General features: G+C 42.8%; 1 protein-coding gene across 1 annotated transcript in view; it reads left to right on the top strand.

Annotated features, from left to right (window-relative positions):
* Positions 1-14,711, top strand: part of NDFIP1 (Nedd4 family interacting protein 1) — a 176,799-nt gene extending 162,088 nt beyond the window's left edge. The window contains exon 8 of the mRNA XM_085618141.1: positions 13,394-14,711. The gene's annotated coding sequence lies outside the window, so the exon portion shown is untranslated. The remainder of the gene's footprint in view (positions 1-13,393) is intronic.
* Positions 14,712-15,159: the final 448 nt, after the last annotated feature.

The following is a 15,159-nucleotide window of genomic DNA, read 5'->3' as shown; positions in this document are numbered from 1 at the left end:
AAAACCTTCTGAGCGTCTTGTCTGTTGTCCTCTGGGATGAGGTCAATAAAGCTTGCCATTTCTGACCACATTTGGTGGTCATAACGCCCTATTATCGCCAACGAGTTGGCTGCCCTGATGGCTGCCCTGATGGATGCAGCTGCCATCGTTGAAATTTTTTCTGACAATTAAATCAAGGCGTCGTCCTTCCCTATCCGGTGGTGCAGTGATAGATGTTGCTGGATTCTTAGATTTTTGTTGGGCTGCCTGTGAGATAACCGAGTCTGGCCGAGGATGGCCAATGAGACGGGAAGGACTGTTGGCAGGAGCACGGTATTTCTTGTCAATCCGTGGAAGCACCCCTGGCACTGATGCTGGGTTTTTCATAATTTTTACTCCTTCCTTCCAAATGTAGTCAATGATAGGGATAGCTCTTGTAACCTTTCTTGACTCCTCTTTAAAATCATGAAGAAAACAGTCAGACTGTTCAATGGTAACCGGCAAGTGGAACCTGGTTATGGAACCCCCCTATATCTTCTGGGGGCGAATCAGATGGTAGAGGGGTGGGTGGCGAAGGCATAGGGATTATATAAGAATCCCAAGGGTCTGCTGGGTCTGGTAGCTCACCCTCTTCGAATTCCTCCTCAGAGGTTGAATCTTGACCTTGACGTGGGTCCTGTGGAGGATCAGGCAGTTGAGACGTTGGGGCTGGATCTTCAGGCAAAGGCAATGGGTCCGGCTGCGGCGCAGTCCGCGGAACCTGTGGAATGACTGGCTGCGGTGGAAAACGCTGTTTATAATCTGCAAGCATGGCTTGCAGGTCTTGAATTAGAGTCGGAGGCAGATGTGACATCTCGCTCTGACGAGGTTGTCTGTAGCAAGGTCTATGATGCGGAACGACTGTCTTCCTGATAGTAATGCCCCTGATAATTGTCCTCCTCCTCATCATCATCGCCATCTTGACACTTGATGTGCAGTTCAGAAGGATGGCGAGTGATCCCAAAGGGCCCTTCGTCCTAGTCATCCTCATAATCATCATCCTCACCCTGCACATAGGTTTTTAGGAGTTTGTAAGCGGTGATATATCGCTACATTCTTGCCTTTGAAAAGTCTTTAGTTGGAAACTCCTGGTGGAAATAGGAGTGGAATTAGCGGGCGCCATTGCAAATGTCGGGGACTGAACAGGTAAATCTCCAGGCATTGTAGTAGAAATGGATTCCTTTGATGTTAATAGGCTTTTAGTGTCCATCGTCAACGAGGTCTGGTTATTCGCCTTTGAACTTTGTGCTCATGGTAATAGGCAATCTAGATATGCAGGGCAGGATTGTGGGGGTAAGCAGAGACTGCTTTTGTGAATGTCATGAAGAAAGTTCTCCCAAACCTTAATTATACATAGGGTTTCTACAAGGAATGAGCATTATATCCTGCTGTAGATCTGGAGGTACAAGTTTAAGTATAGGTGTGTAATTCAAGTCAGAAGTGTAGTTTTTGGAAACAAAGAATGCATGTTTGATGTTTTGACAACAGTAGTTACATCTTTGTGAGTGAAGTGTTTTCATGGGATCTTGATACCAGACCTTGGTTTGTATTATATTGTATTTGCATTTATATAGCCCTTACTACTCCTGACGAGATGTTGAAGCGCTTTATGCCAGACAGCACTCTGCTCTGGAAAGATTAGTGGTTTATGTTTGTAATTGGTTATGGTTAAATATTTGTTATTGTTGGTTATTGGGACTAGCCTTGTGAACTCAAGCAAATCTTACCGTGCATTTACTCCATTTTCTTAAGTTGATTAAATCAATATGAGTTAGATGGGATCAGTAGTGAGGAAGGGGTATGTGAGTTAATGCGGATAGTTGTCTTGTGAGCATTTTAAATGTGAAGCAGTGAAGAGGATCTTGTTTGGCATTAACAGACATACCATTTCTAAACAGTTCTATTCTCAGCCAGTGTTTAAGCAGGAACAATGTAAAATACATTTTAAATTTGAAATACAGAATTGTATTTGTTAATTCGATATTCGTTGAACATAATATCCCCCCCCCCGTTATCCAAACGGTAATCACTTCCACAAAGTACCCCTGTGTTTACTCTTTTTCACCCTTTCAGATAGTGGATATTCTGCTTCTTTCATACGACCAATCATGTGGTATTCCCACAGCCTTTTCTCCCTGCTAGGTGTCTTAAAGTGCCTGGTCATTTGTTCTTTTGGAGGGTGCTCTAATTTGAGAATAGTAGTCCTGTTTTGTGGCCTTCCCCCTAGACCCATGTTTGGGTGGTTGTCATTCAGTGTTCCATTGTGTTGCCTTACCCATGAAAGTGTTTTACCCTTATGAACTCATGTTTACTTCATTTCCTTCTCTAGATCGTCTTAAGCAGACAGCATGTTTGCTTTGCACGTGCCCACTGACCCCTCCCCTTCCTCGGACTCTTTTTCTGCACGATGTGGATTATCTTCATTGATGTCTTCAGAGACGATCTTGGCTTGTGCGTTTCTAACAAACTGCCTGTACCGGTATGATGGGTCAATGAAAGCAACACCATGTCATTATACCCATGTGTGATTGTGGTATATGTATGTCAGTGCCCTCTCATTTATTGATAGCACTGCCTCATCCAACTGTATTGCTGGAGGCTTCACAGCTAGGATCCTGTGGATGCTGCTCCTGATTAGGTGTATGTTGTGTAGAATTGACCTCCAAGTTAATAAACTATTCCTCAGATCCTGGCAGTTAGCAGGAACTACTCGGACTGCCCAAAGTTAGATCCATAGGTGCTCCACAGTGGCCAATCTACTGGGCACCAGAAATGTAGAGGTGAGGCAGTGGTCCTTCAGCTTCGGCCTAAAATGAAGAATGTCATGAGTAGGTGGGTCCAAGCTCCCTCAGTGGCAGTCAGATGGCTGGTACCACAGGCAGTACAACACAGACACAATCAACAATTAAGCAAAAAAAAAAGTCAGTCATCCACCTCAAGGAAAATTCTTGTTCAGCAGGAATAACGCATAATCAAAACTTGTTAGCCACATCTGTAACTGTCCACCCAGTATAGTTCCAGAGTCGACTCCAACCCTGCCAACAAAGCCAGGTCACAGTGACCAGAGATGGCTCAATGTCTGTTCTTGGGCCTTTATACCGTCTCATGGTTGTTGCATAAGGGAGATCCTAGGACAGAGGATCTCAACAGATGCATTCTGTGGTAGTCAAATTCGAAACGGTGAGGAGCCAGCCACTTTGAGGTCTTAGCCCTGAGTCTTCAAGTGCTATGGGTACTTGAGAGCTGTTTATCACGTTTAACAAGGTTAGCTGTTGTGTGTGGCTGTGTTGAAGGACTGCCTGAGAACCTATTGCTTGATTGAGCCTGTTGGATTAGTTGTACAGTGGAGCTTTGGGGCCATTATTGGACTTGTCAACTGCTGTTAGCTAATCCAAATTTTACAGGGCACGGTAAAGGGGTTTTCATAGTCCGATATACATCGGAGTTTGGCTGCTGAGTTTTAACTTTTTTGAGTCTTCATGTGAGGTAAACTGATTGGCTGAAAAATAGTGTGTTTGTGTAGTACTCTTGGTTTGGGTCCAAGGTGATTTCTGCCAGTATTCCATGCAAGCGAGGTAGGATGCAATGTAACTAGAAATTAGTCAATGCCTAAACCTAAGATTTTATTTTTGAAGTGGCTGGTGTGGGGCAGGCTGCTTGAATCTGGCATCAGTTGAGTGGCTCCACCTAAGTTGTCCTCTAATAGGATTTCGGTCTTTTTTGGGTTTGATGAAAGCGATTACTGTCCTATTGTTGGCATTCAATTAGTTTGATTATTGTCAGAATCTATATTTGTTTTGAAGGTGATTTGGTTAACATTGACCTAGTTAAAGCCGGCTAGGCTGAAGGAGAATGTCTGTGAGATTAGCATAGGCATTTAGATGTTGAAAAGATGGCAGGGTAGGATTGACTACAGGGAATACTACAAGTCTCCTGAGGCTTTAGCTTACTATAATTTTCCAAAACCCTTACGGATTAAATGATCAAGAGAAGGTACAGAAGGTCTAAAATAAAGGGGAAAGAGACCTCCATTAATACCTCAGCAGTTTCAGGATGGTTGTATAAAGGGTAGACAGTTACTGGAATGGTTTTAGGGGTTGACTCAAGGTACAAATGATCCAGAGGCACCATTTGACATTCAGGAGGAGAAAGACACAATTTTGGAAGATATAAAGGTAGATTCACCTCAAGAAGACATTGAACTTTTCTAAAGTAGTCTTTTTTCTTGAGATGGCCTCCGCATTACATCATAGTATCATCAAAAGGACAGCTGACACCTCTGGTGTTCAGAGGAATACAGAGAAAAAAAGATGAATTTTTTCAAAAATTTGAAACCTTAAATCCTTCGTGTAGGAGGCACCCCTAGTTCACTAGTATTGGAGTTTTCCTAGAATCACATGCTTGAATCTTTCCCCATCGTTGAGACGGCAGTCCCCGGTATATAAAAGTAGCAATTAAAAGTTAACATAAACTAGAAAATAGGCCTAGGCCCATTTCAGTTTTGTAACATATCCCCATTGTTTAGTAAAAAGAGATCAGCCAATCAGAATATCCTACCTTCTAGAAAACACCTGAGAGAACCTCAGACCTTCAGATTTTCTACCGCACGTCGTGCTAGGGTGTCTCCACTGAGCTCTGCTCAATTTTTTCCTTCAATTCTACTTAGTTCAGGGTTTGTAAAAAACACTTCTGTATTCTTCTTTATCCAGTTTACTACTGATTAAACTAGCTTATTAAGTCTACAATTCCTTCTCTGAATTTTATGATGTCTGACAAAGAGAAGAAGAGTCTCTTCAGAGCCAGTGCCACCTGCTCCAAGAAAAGACTTCATACTGATGTCCCTCACAGCAACTGCATCTATTGCCTGTATCCCAGCAACAAGGTGAAAGATTGCAAGGTATTTCTTATTTTTCATACCAAAACGTTGAGGGATCGTGAGGGGCGCCTTCTTATTTGGCATCAAAAGTTGAAGGCCAGGAAGGAACTAATTTCAAGTTACAACAGTGATGAGGTGTCTTCGTCATTTAGAAGATTTCACAAGAGAGAAAGATTACAAACTCACTCATCCTGTGAACACCCTTCAAAAGCCTAAAAAAAAGACCACTTGTGGGTCTTACAGGCATAGTCCATCTAAATCTCCTCACAGAAGTGAAAAGGAGAGAAAAGGATATCATTCAGGGGACAATAAAACAACAAAGGCAAGTTCAGAGACACCTACAACACCTTCTCCGGGCAGTCATGCTTTCAAAAAGACTTCATCTGTACCCCCTGCAGATAAACCGCAGACGAAGGCTTTACCGTTGACAAAAACGTAGTTGTCGCCGACACCAATGAAAAATTCCTCATCGATGCGGAGCGATGTCCTCAAGTCTTCCAAAGCCAAGGAGCCGTCATAGATTTCTGCTCCACCGACCTAATCAGTATCGATGAATCCATAATCGCCGAGGGTTTCACAGTCATCCCCGACCACTCTTTCGCTGACTTCCGCATCGTTGATGATAGCAGCAACAACAGTGTCTGCGTTGCTGCTGGTATTGATAACGTCGGTAGCTCAGTTGACAACACCGGCGATGAGGGAAAAAATCACCTAGACAGGGGGAAAAGATCAGAAGTAGACATCTGACACCAGAGGTCACTTCACCTAGCAAAGTGACGCCTTCACGTTCTTCACATCCCCTGGAGGAACAGGATTCCAATGAGGATGATGGACCTTTTGGATATGCCCATAACCCATCGCAGTTGCACATAAAATATCAGGAGGATGACTATGAAAAGGAGTATGAGTAACAACACTATTATATGCCTTAAAAAGAGTACCATCAACAATATCAAGAGGAGATGGTTTGCATGCTATCTTCATTACTCTCTGACTCAGTTCATGCTTTCGGACTATAAGAAAAGGTTCCCGTCAACATCTGCTCCTCCTGAACATTCTACATTGCCACTTTGGCAACTGTTGGTCCCTTCCACTCCACAACAGGTTTCAACGTTGCAAACTGCAGTTTCTCCAAGATCACCACCGCCTCCCAGTCAGCAGGATCTGGTGACTACAGATGATGACCTTGAGGAGGGAGAACTTCCAGAACCGCCCCAGGAATGAGACGTCTATCTTATACCCACACGGTCTTCTACCTCTCCAGTTCCTATCGATTTACCACCGGAGGATATCCATGGATTTCACAATTTGTTGGAAAGAGTGGCCAAGAGGTATGACTTGCCAATGCCAAGATCCCAAACTGAGTTATTTTTTTATGACTTTAAAGAACTCTTTAGGAGGTTAGTGCGAGCCATTCTGATTGTTAACCACATATGGGAGGAAGGCCTCAAAGTTATGAAGACCCCAGCTACTGTGACTCCAGTTCATCCCAGGTTGGAGAAAAAATATAAAGCTCCAGAAGATGCTCCCGCCTGCCATGTGGGCCACCTGAAACCTGACCCTGTGATCTCTCAGGCTGCACAGAGGAAGTCTAAGAACCCGTCTGCTCCGATTACAACACCTCCAGATAAAGAGGGTAGACGCTGTGATAATTCTAGCAAACGTTTCTCATCAATGTCAGGTCTTATGGTCAGGGCAGCTAAATGCTCTAGCGATCTTGAAGCGCTACGATAGTCATATGTGGTGTGATCTTGCTCTATACATTGATCAGCTTTCGGACGACAGTAAGACAGAAGCCAAAAAGATCCTCCAGGAAGGTGAGCGGGCATCCTCGGAGGTTATAGACTGCGCAATGGACATTGCTACCACAGCCTTTAGATCGCTGGGAGGCGCTGCAGTCTTATGTCGCCAGGGTTGGCTCAAGGCTGCATCTTTCTCTTCAGAACAAATTACTTGATCTTTCCCTTTATGGAGAGGCCCTTTTCGGGATACATATTGATGAGGTACTCCAGGACATAAAGGCACTGACACGGCTAAGTCGTTGGGGACACTTCAGTACGGCAAGGTACCCTTTTGAGGAGCACGAGGAAGAGGTCTTCCATCGTATAGAAGGGGATACCAGCAATATTGGTATCCCTCTTACACCTCTTCTTCTCAATCATATCTCCCTCAGTACAGCCAGCATCAGCCGTAATCTGCAGCATATTCTAGATCTGGCCCTAGGGGAAGAGCGAGGCGACAGGGGAAGGATTCCTTGCATTGCCAATGTTGACTTTCAGGCTCCAGCTATTCCTTGCCCCCCCCTTTCTCAGGTCACCTTGGGAGGGGAGGAACTCTACACAATTCCAACATTAGAGAAGCATTACAACCAACCACTTCTCCTGCATGGTCACATTGAAAGACATCTTATTGCTTCTAAATTCAGTATACTGCATGGTCACTCTCGACCTACAGGACACATACTTCCCCATCCACCCATCCCACAGGTATCTTCGATATGCTATAGCCTTGAGTCACTACCAATTCAAAGGACTGCCAGTTGGCCTAAAGTCGGCACCAAGAATATTTAGGAAATGTTTGGCTCCAGTGGCATTCTTTCTCAGAAGACAACATCATCAGGTGTTTACCTACTTGGACGACTGGCTGATCAAAGCACCAGCAATACCAGAATCCCAGTTGTCCACGGCGGCTTGCACAAGGCTATTAGCCAGTGTAGGCCTTACCTTGAATAAAGAGAAATCAGTCGAACACCCGTCCACAAACATCACCTTTCTGGGGGCGATTCTGGACACAACTCTCAGCAAAGCCTTTCCATCTCTCTAAAGGCTGAAAAAATAGATATTAATGACGCAGCTTATCCTAAGAAAAAAGTCACTTTCAATTGACCTTTACAAGTCTCTCCTGGGGACAATGTCCTCTTGCATCCCTTTTTTCACCTCAGGATGCGTCCTCTTTAGGAATAGCTAGACTTGCAACGGTGTCAAGCGGAAGGGACTTTCGAGGATGTGATTACAATAACACCAGTGGAAAAATATTTCAATAGGTCTCTCTTTTCTCGCCACCACTGCTCTGCTCATAATCACCACTGATTCTTCTCTAGACGGATGGGGGGGGGACATTCTGCAGTATTTCCAGGTCAGTGGCCGTTGGCAGCAGCAACATCGGCTTTTTCACATCAACTTACTGGAGTGCAGAGAGGTGCGTTTAGTTCTACAGGCATTCCTGCCAAAAATAAAGAACTCGTCAGTTTTAATCAGAACAGACAACACAAATGCAATGCATTATGCCAACAAGCAGGGGGGCACCAGATCTCATCTCGTGTCTCAGGAGGCGCAATGCATCTGGGAATGAGCTATCCAAAATGGAGTCTCTTTAAGAGCGGAACAGCTTCCGGGCAATCGGGACACGCTAAGCAGGCTCAAGTCCTCATGCCACGAATGGGAATTGCATCAAGGGGCACTCAACAACATCTTTCTCCAATGGGGCAAGCCAACCATAGACCTGTTTGCGACTCTGGAGAACAAGAAATTCCGGTACTATAGAAAGAGCACCATGCAAGAAAGGTACCCAGAAGTGTATTCAATATACTTTCTCATTCCCAAGTGGAACTTAACTGGAAGCTCAATTTAGACTTTTGAATTTTTTTATTTGATTTTAAACAAATTCATTAAGACACAGAAGTTTCAAATGACTGCTCTTCAAGGTAAGATTTCCCTAGTTGAAAAGAATAATTTTCTTGTGACAGTTATCAAGCAAGCATACTTTCACATCCTGATGCATCCAACACACAGGAAGTATATCTTGGTTGACATTAAAGGAGTACATGAAGAATTGAGAGCCCTACCTTTTGGCATCAAGTCTTCTCCGAGAATATTCACACAGACACTTGCAGCATTAGAAGAACACTCTAGAAGTAATAAAGTTCATGAATACCCATAATTAGATATTGCCTGGAAAGGTGAGTTCTTTTCAGAAGTGTGAGAACACATAGAAACAGGGGGGCATGTTGTTTTCCGATTGGCTTCATTTTTAACATAAAGAAATCGTTGCTAAACATAGAGAAAATAAAGCCTTCACTGGGGGCAACAGCACACCGTACATTGTGCATTGCCAAACAGATTTTGAGGAGTAAGTGCATTGCAGAGCTTGGTTCCCCTTTACCAGAAGTCTGTGTCCAACAGTGAGGAAAGTGATAACATTGCTGGGAATAGTCCCTTCATGTATTCTGTTGGTTCCATATGCATGATTACATATTAGGCCGGTTCAGGGATGGTTGAAAAATAAATGATCAATGATCTTAAGGTCGTGGACATTGGGATGATGTATTTGTTGTCACGATAACCAGCAATAACTACTGGATCTACCACTAACCTTGGGTTCTAGAGTTGCATACTACTCACTGTAAAGTCAAGTGTGAAGTGCAAAAAATTGACACACACACACACACACTACGGGCCATAGGTCAGAAACCGATGCAGTAAAACAGATAAATTACTTGGACTTAAAAACTGTTTTCCTAGTTCTGAATGCTTTTTAAGGTCAAATCCAGAATAGGGTTGTGTAAGGACACACACACACACACACACACACACACACACACACACACACACACACACACACACACACACACACACACACACACACACACACACACACACACACACACACACACACACACACACACACACACACACACACACACACACACACACACACACACACACACACACACACACACACACACACACACACACACACACACACACACACACACACACACACACACACACACACACACACACACACACACACACACACACACACACACACACACACACACACACACACACACACACACACACACACACACACACACACACACACACACACACACACACACACACACACACACACACACACACACACACACACACACACACACACACACACACACACACACACACACACACACACACACACACACACACACACACACACACACACACACACACACACACACACACACACACACACACACACACACACACACACACACACACACACACACACACACACACACACACACACACACACACACACACACACACACACACACACACACACACACACACACACACACACACACACACACACACACACACACACACACACACACACCCCCCCCCCCCCCCCCCCCTCCTTAGGGAACAGCATCTTATCCCCTGTTGAAGTTAGGCTATAAATTTAGAATTAAGCGATTCCACAATACAAAACGGTGATAACACAACACGTACCAGGTGTAGAAAAGGTTCCGTCAGACGTGGGCATCAGATACGAATGGGAGTTAAAGCAGGATGTTCTAGATCACCTAATTAGTTTGTGTGTGAGAATAAATAGGCATTGACGTGATTGCCACACACGAAAATGAAAAATTCCAAAGCTTTGCATCCAGGCATGACTATCCATAGTCGTTGTGGAAAGCATTGTTGATAAGCTGGTACAGGAAGTTCCTCCAATACCATTAGTCTAGATGGTGACCCGCAAATTTACAACTTCGAACATCGTAATGATACTGATAGAGCCCAGGTCGCCAAGACTAATTTGGTATTCACACCTCATGGAGATGTCACTAAAATATTTCATTATTACTTGGCAAAGACCTACAGGCCTTACAAAAGAGGAAAATATTCCACCCTGAATCTCCTACTCAGCAACTGGGAGCGTGGCTCCTGAAATCGTAGGGTTGGCTAATTTAAAATGATTTGATAACTGAATAGATGGTGGAAAGAAATCTCTACTAGAAATGTCATGAGGCATGGTGATGTAGATTTTATAACAAGTTTTGAAGAAATAACCTGTTCCGTGCACTAGCAAACGGAACAGAAGGTACACTTAAGAGTTGTTGGAATCTGGCCTCAGTTATACCTCAATAAGAGTTCACCTATCCGCCATTACAGTTTAAAATTTATATCAAGACATGGGTTGCAAGCATCTCCCTTAATTTTAAATCTTTGTTAGCAGAGTTAATGAAACCACCATTTGAACCCATGCACAGAGCAACCTTAAAACATCTTAAATAAAGAGATTTTTCCTTTTTTTTTTTTTTTTTTTACAACGATCACTTCCTTAAATACAGTTGTTACAAGATTTAACTGTGGGAATGCAATGGATAATTGTCCACACGGACAGTTAAAACTTCCTGCACTTATATCGAAGGTGGTGTCACCTTTTCACGTTAGTCAATCGATACAATTACACTCATTATTTCAAACTCCTACTAAGGAATCTGCTCTGTAAGGTGTAATATGGGTACTAATTTATTAAGAAATAATAAATATTAGGGAACGTAATCAATTTTTTGTACTGTTGCAATATGGATTGTGGATTGTTATCAGCTCGCAAACAATAAGTTGGACATTAAGTCTACAGCGCATCCCACAAGAAAAAAGTGGATATGTTAGCCTTTCTGGGCAGTGTGCTATTAAGACATTTGCAGTATAGCAACCTGGTTAATAAAGCATACTTTTACAAAGCTTTATTGTACATAAATTCAGGCAAAAAAAGGGAACAATAGAAGGGCAAATGACTTTAGACAACATTTGTAATAATTTCCTCATCAGGCCCTTCTATACAGGGGAGAAAGCACTAAATAATCTATGTACAGTGTATGCAACTAAGAGCTTTCAAGCTGCAGAAAATACCAGTAGTTTGAGACTCTTCTAGATACAAATGTACCCCACCCCGCCCAATTGATGGAGGAAATAAAAAAAAAAATCTAAAATGGGAGGTCATGCATGAGCGCATTATGGGCTTTTAATGGATGTCAGTGAGTCATACGACTCCACCCAGGCCAACCTTCAAAAGGAAACTAGCATTGGCCAAGCATGTAGGTCTCAACATATTGACATATTTGATTGTGCCAATGCTTTTTTGCCAATGCTGTGCAGCATCGGCCAAAAAGAGAAAGGCATGATGATGCTGTTACTGCTGCCAGCCGAGTCATTCTGTAGGCACACATGCTTGCTGACATAATGCATGCGCGTATCTGCAAAATGATGTAGACCGCAGTTTTCTTTCTAATTCACTAATCTAAGATGGCAGCTGCGCAAAAATGCTTTTGAGATAGCGGTGCTGCCTTGCAGCAAATAGCTGTTGCTCTCCAATTCGTATCCCCCCCCCCCCCCCCCCCCCCATGATGGGTGGAGCAACGGAGGAGTGGGTGATGAGGTGAGTTGGAGCAAGCAAAGAAGAGTGGGTGGGGTGTTGGAGAGAGCAAGCGATGGATGCACAGGAAAGCACCATTTAGAATGTATAACAACCCTGCAGCATGTGCCAGCTATCGGGCCCTCACAAAACGGTGTACAATAAAAAAAATGTATTTACGTGACTCTGAAGAGTGGGGAGCAACGCAAGAGCAGTTGAAGGGGTAGAAGCATTGCAATATGGTTATTGGAGGATAAGTTGCACATGGGATAGACAGCTAGAAAACACAGGCCCTCTCTTAAAGTCCTTAATGGAAAAAAAAAAGTTATGTTAATTCGAACAATGGAAGGGTACTTGACAGCCTGTCAGAAGGAAGGTATAGCAGCTCCACACTTCTGGTCCCAATCACTAGATGACAGAATTACACAGAGCCTGTGAATCCAGAGGAGTCTCCAGCTTCAAAACCATACTGATGGGTAACTAAACTAACTGGTATCTTTTCTTATGTGAATTGTAGTTCTGTAATTTACCGTTGCTCGTTTGTTTTGTTACCTTAAATTATTTCAAGCACTACCTTCGCTTAAGGCGATCAATTAACCACTAGTTGAACGAGTTTGGCCATGATCTATTTGCAGTGTTCCTCTGAGAGTTGCTAAGGCGTACGTCCGCCAGCAATACATGGGCACACCTAAAACTCTAATGTGCTATTCTAATAATCTTATGGGTAGGACATTTCCCTTTCTCAACTGCCGTTACTTTCAGTTTATCCACAAAGCACATTTTATGTTTCATTTGATCTCATACAAGTCCTGTAAAATGCACTTAACCTTAGTCTATCTAGGAGTGTAAATGTAATTGTATGTACTCTGTTGTCCATTGGTGCATAATTTGGTCGCCATATTGACTCAAAAAGTAATGGGGTTGAAAGGTGTGATTTATTGTACACATCTGCCCTCTTTATAATCGCAGGGTTTATTGGATGGAACGTAATCCTTATTCCGGTGTGACTTTACTGCCTTCACTGAATACATCTATTCATCCTTTCCTGGATTGCGTATTGTCGTTGACTTCACGAATACTTTGCAATCGCCCTATTTTGGATTTCCTGTACTACTTGATCTAATTGACAGATTGCATCATAGCATCAAGCAGACAAAATGTTCCAAGTTTCAAATAATTGTGAATGTGGCAGGCGAATTCATGCTGACGCAGGTAGCGTAGGTCGGCATCCTGTTGCTTCTCTGATCCAAGTACATTTAACTTCACTTTTAATTTTCAGTATCTTTTCGCCAACAGAAAATTCTGGGCCAGGCCTTCCTGTATTTATGAATTCAACGTCAAGCGGCAACCGGACACCTGCAGGAAGTGTCAAAAAGCTCGGCGCGAAAAAGGAAACAGAAGCTCAACTGCTTTACAGAGAACATATTAAAACTATCTAAAATAAAGTACTGTTGTAGAAAAATATTTCTTTATATTTGTTTGAAGGTGTACAATTTTAATAGTTCACGCAAAAAAAATCTGTATACATTGAATCGTTAGTGGCTACTGTCTGAAAAAGCTATTGCAATCAACTCTGTGATGTACTAATTACTATTAAATGCCTTACATTATTTTGTAGTCCTTTGGTAGCATGGAGTATGCCCCCGCGGCCAGTAGGGGTCAGTCTTGCTTTAATTTTTCTTCATACTAAAATTACGGTGGGAATCTCAATATTTTAGTGTAAAAAAAAAAACATGTATGAGGCTACCAGCCTTTCAAGAATGGGTGTCAGGGGAGATGGGAATTACTTATTGTTATAGCGTAACTGAACACCAGACACGCGTGCTGTGAAAGAGTACAGTCTGTGTTGCACCCCAAAGTAAATTTAGGGTGGCCGAGTGACGTTCTTGTGGTATGGTTTTGGTGGGCATTAAGCGCTTAGTGCTCGAGTTTGAATTATTGTAGCCCATATTCATAATCGTGCAGTATAGCTTTACATACATTGTACACTTTTTTGGATCGTGGAAGGATTGTTCAGTGCAACCCGTAAAGATGACAATGTAAGTATTAAGGTATTGCTGGATTTGGAAACTCTTGTGCTGTTTTTGTTAGCCACGTTTCTGCTTTCTGTGAAAATGGTAACCTTCACTTGAAAATAGCAATACAACGTGCTCAACCAGCTGCGACTGAGAAACCAGAGCCTCCGAGGAAGACATCAGAGAAGCGACAGTGACTGAATGCCAGGTGAACTGTGCTGAGGGATGCACAGTGACGTCATTAAGCTGTTGCACACTTTAATTTTTATTGGACGGGACTTCCACGGAGAACTTGTATATTTTCAAGCAGGAAATACCATTTTACAACCTGAAACTGCAGTAACCTATTTGAAGAAAATGGCTCAAGGTATCACCCTCCCAAAAGAGGGCCATTATGTGTGGGTATCCTTGTTCTGTTTGCTGGGCTTCTGAGACGAATTCCTAATATAAATGTGCTTTTTCCTTTTTGAAACTTGTGCATTATAAGTGTAAACTGGCATGCACTTTGTGCTTTCTGCCAAGCGGCAATTCACTCTGGAGTTTTACTATGTTAAAACTGTAAATATAGGACAACATTAATAAATGTCTCTAAAGTAGCAGTTTCCGTGACAGATTGGCGCCTCATTCGCGATCCTGATTTATCTTCTAACCTGATGTTTATCCCCCTTAAAGAACAGTCATGCAAAATTCTTCTAGATTGCAGGATAAAGGTGGTTTGCGTTTGCCGTGTACAGCATGTGTGCACAATCCCATCACATGCCTTATCTGTACGGAATGGAATTCAACATTTTGCAATGAGAACATTTTGAAGAAAGCAGTTTCTTAATGTGAATTACAACTGACTTATGATAATGTGTTACTGTTGTTTGATGGTTTCGTGCCATGAGTTGAACAGCAAGTGACCGGTGTGTATTGTAAGTATATAACGGAAAGCCCAGCTATTATCTGCATAGATTTAACTTCGAAAAACATTTTGTTTCAGAGAGGAACACAGTTCTAAACAGTGAGCAGAGTGAAACATTGCGTTCATATCTCAGCGAATGCTCT

Source organism: Triturus cristatus, chromosome 7, assembly GCF_964204655.1.
Source record: "Triturus cristatus chromosome 7, aTriCri1.1, whole genome shotgun sequence".
In the NCBI taxonomy this organism is placed as follows: domain Eukaryota; kingdom Metazoa; phylum Chordata; class Amphibia; order Caudata; family Salamandridae; genus Triturus; species Triturus cristatus.
The sequence above is the reverse complement of the archived record's forward strand: the minus strand, read 5'-3'. Positions and strand labels throughout refer to the sequence as shown.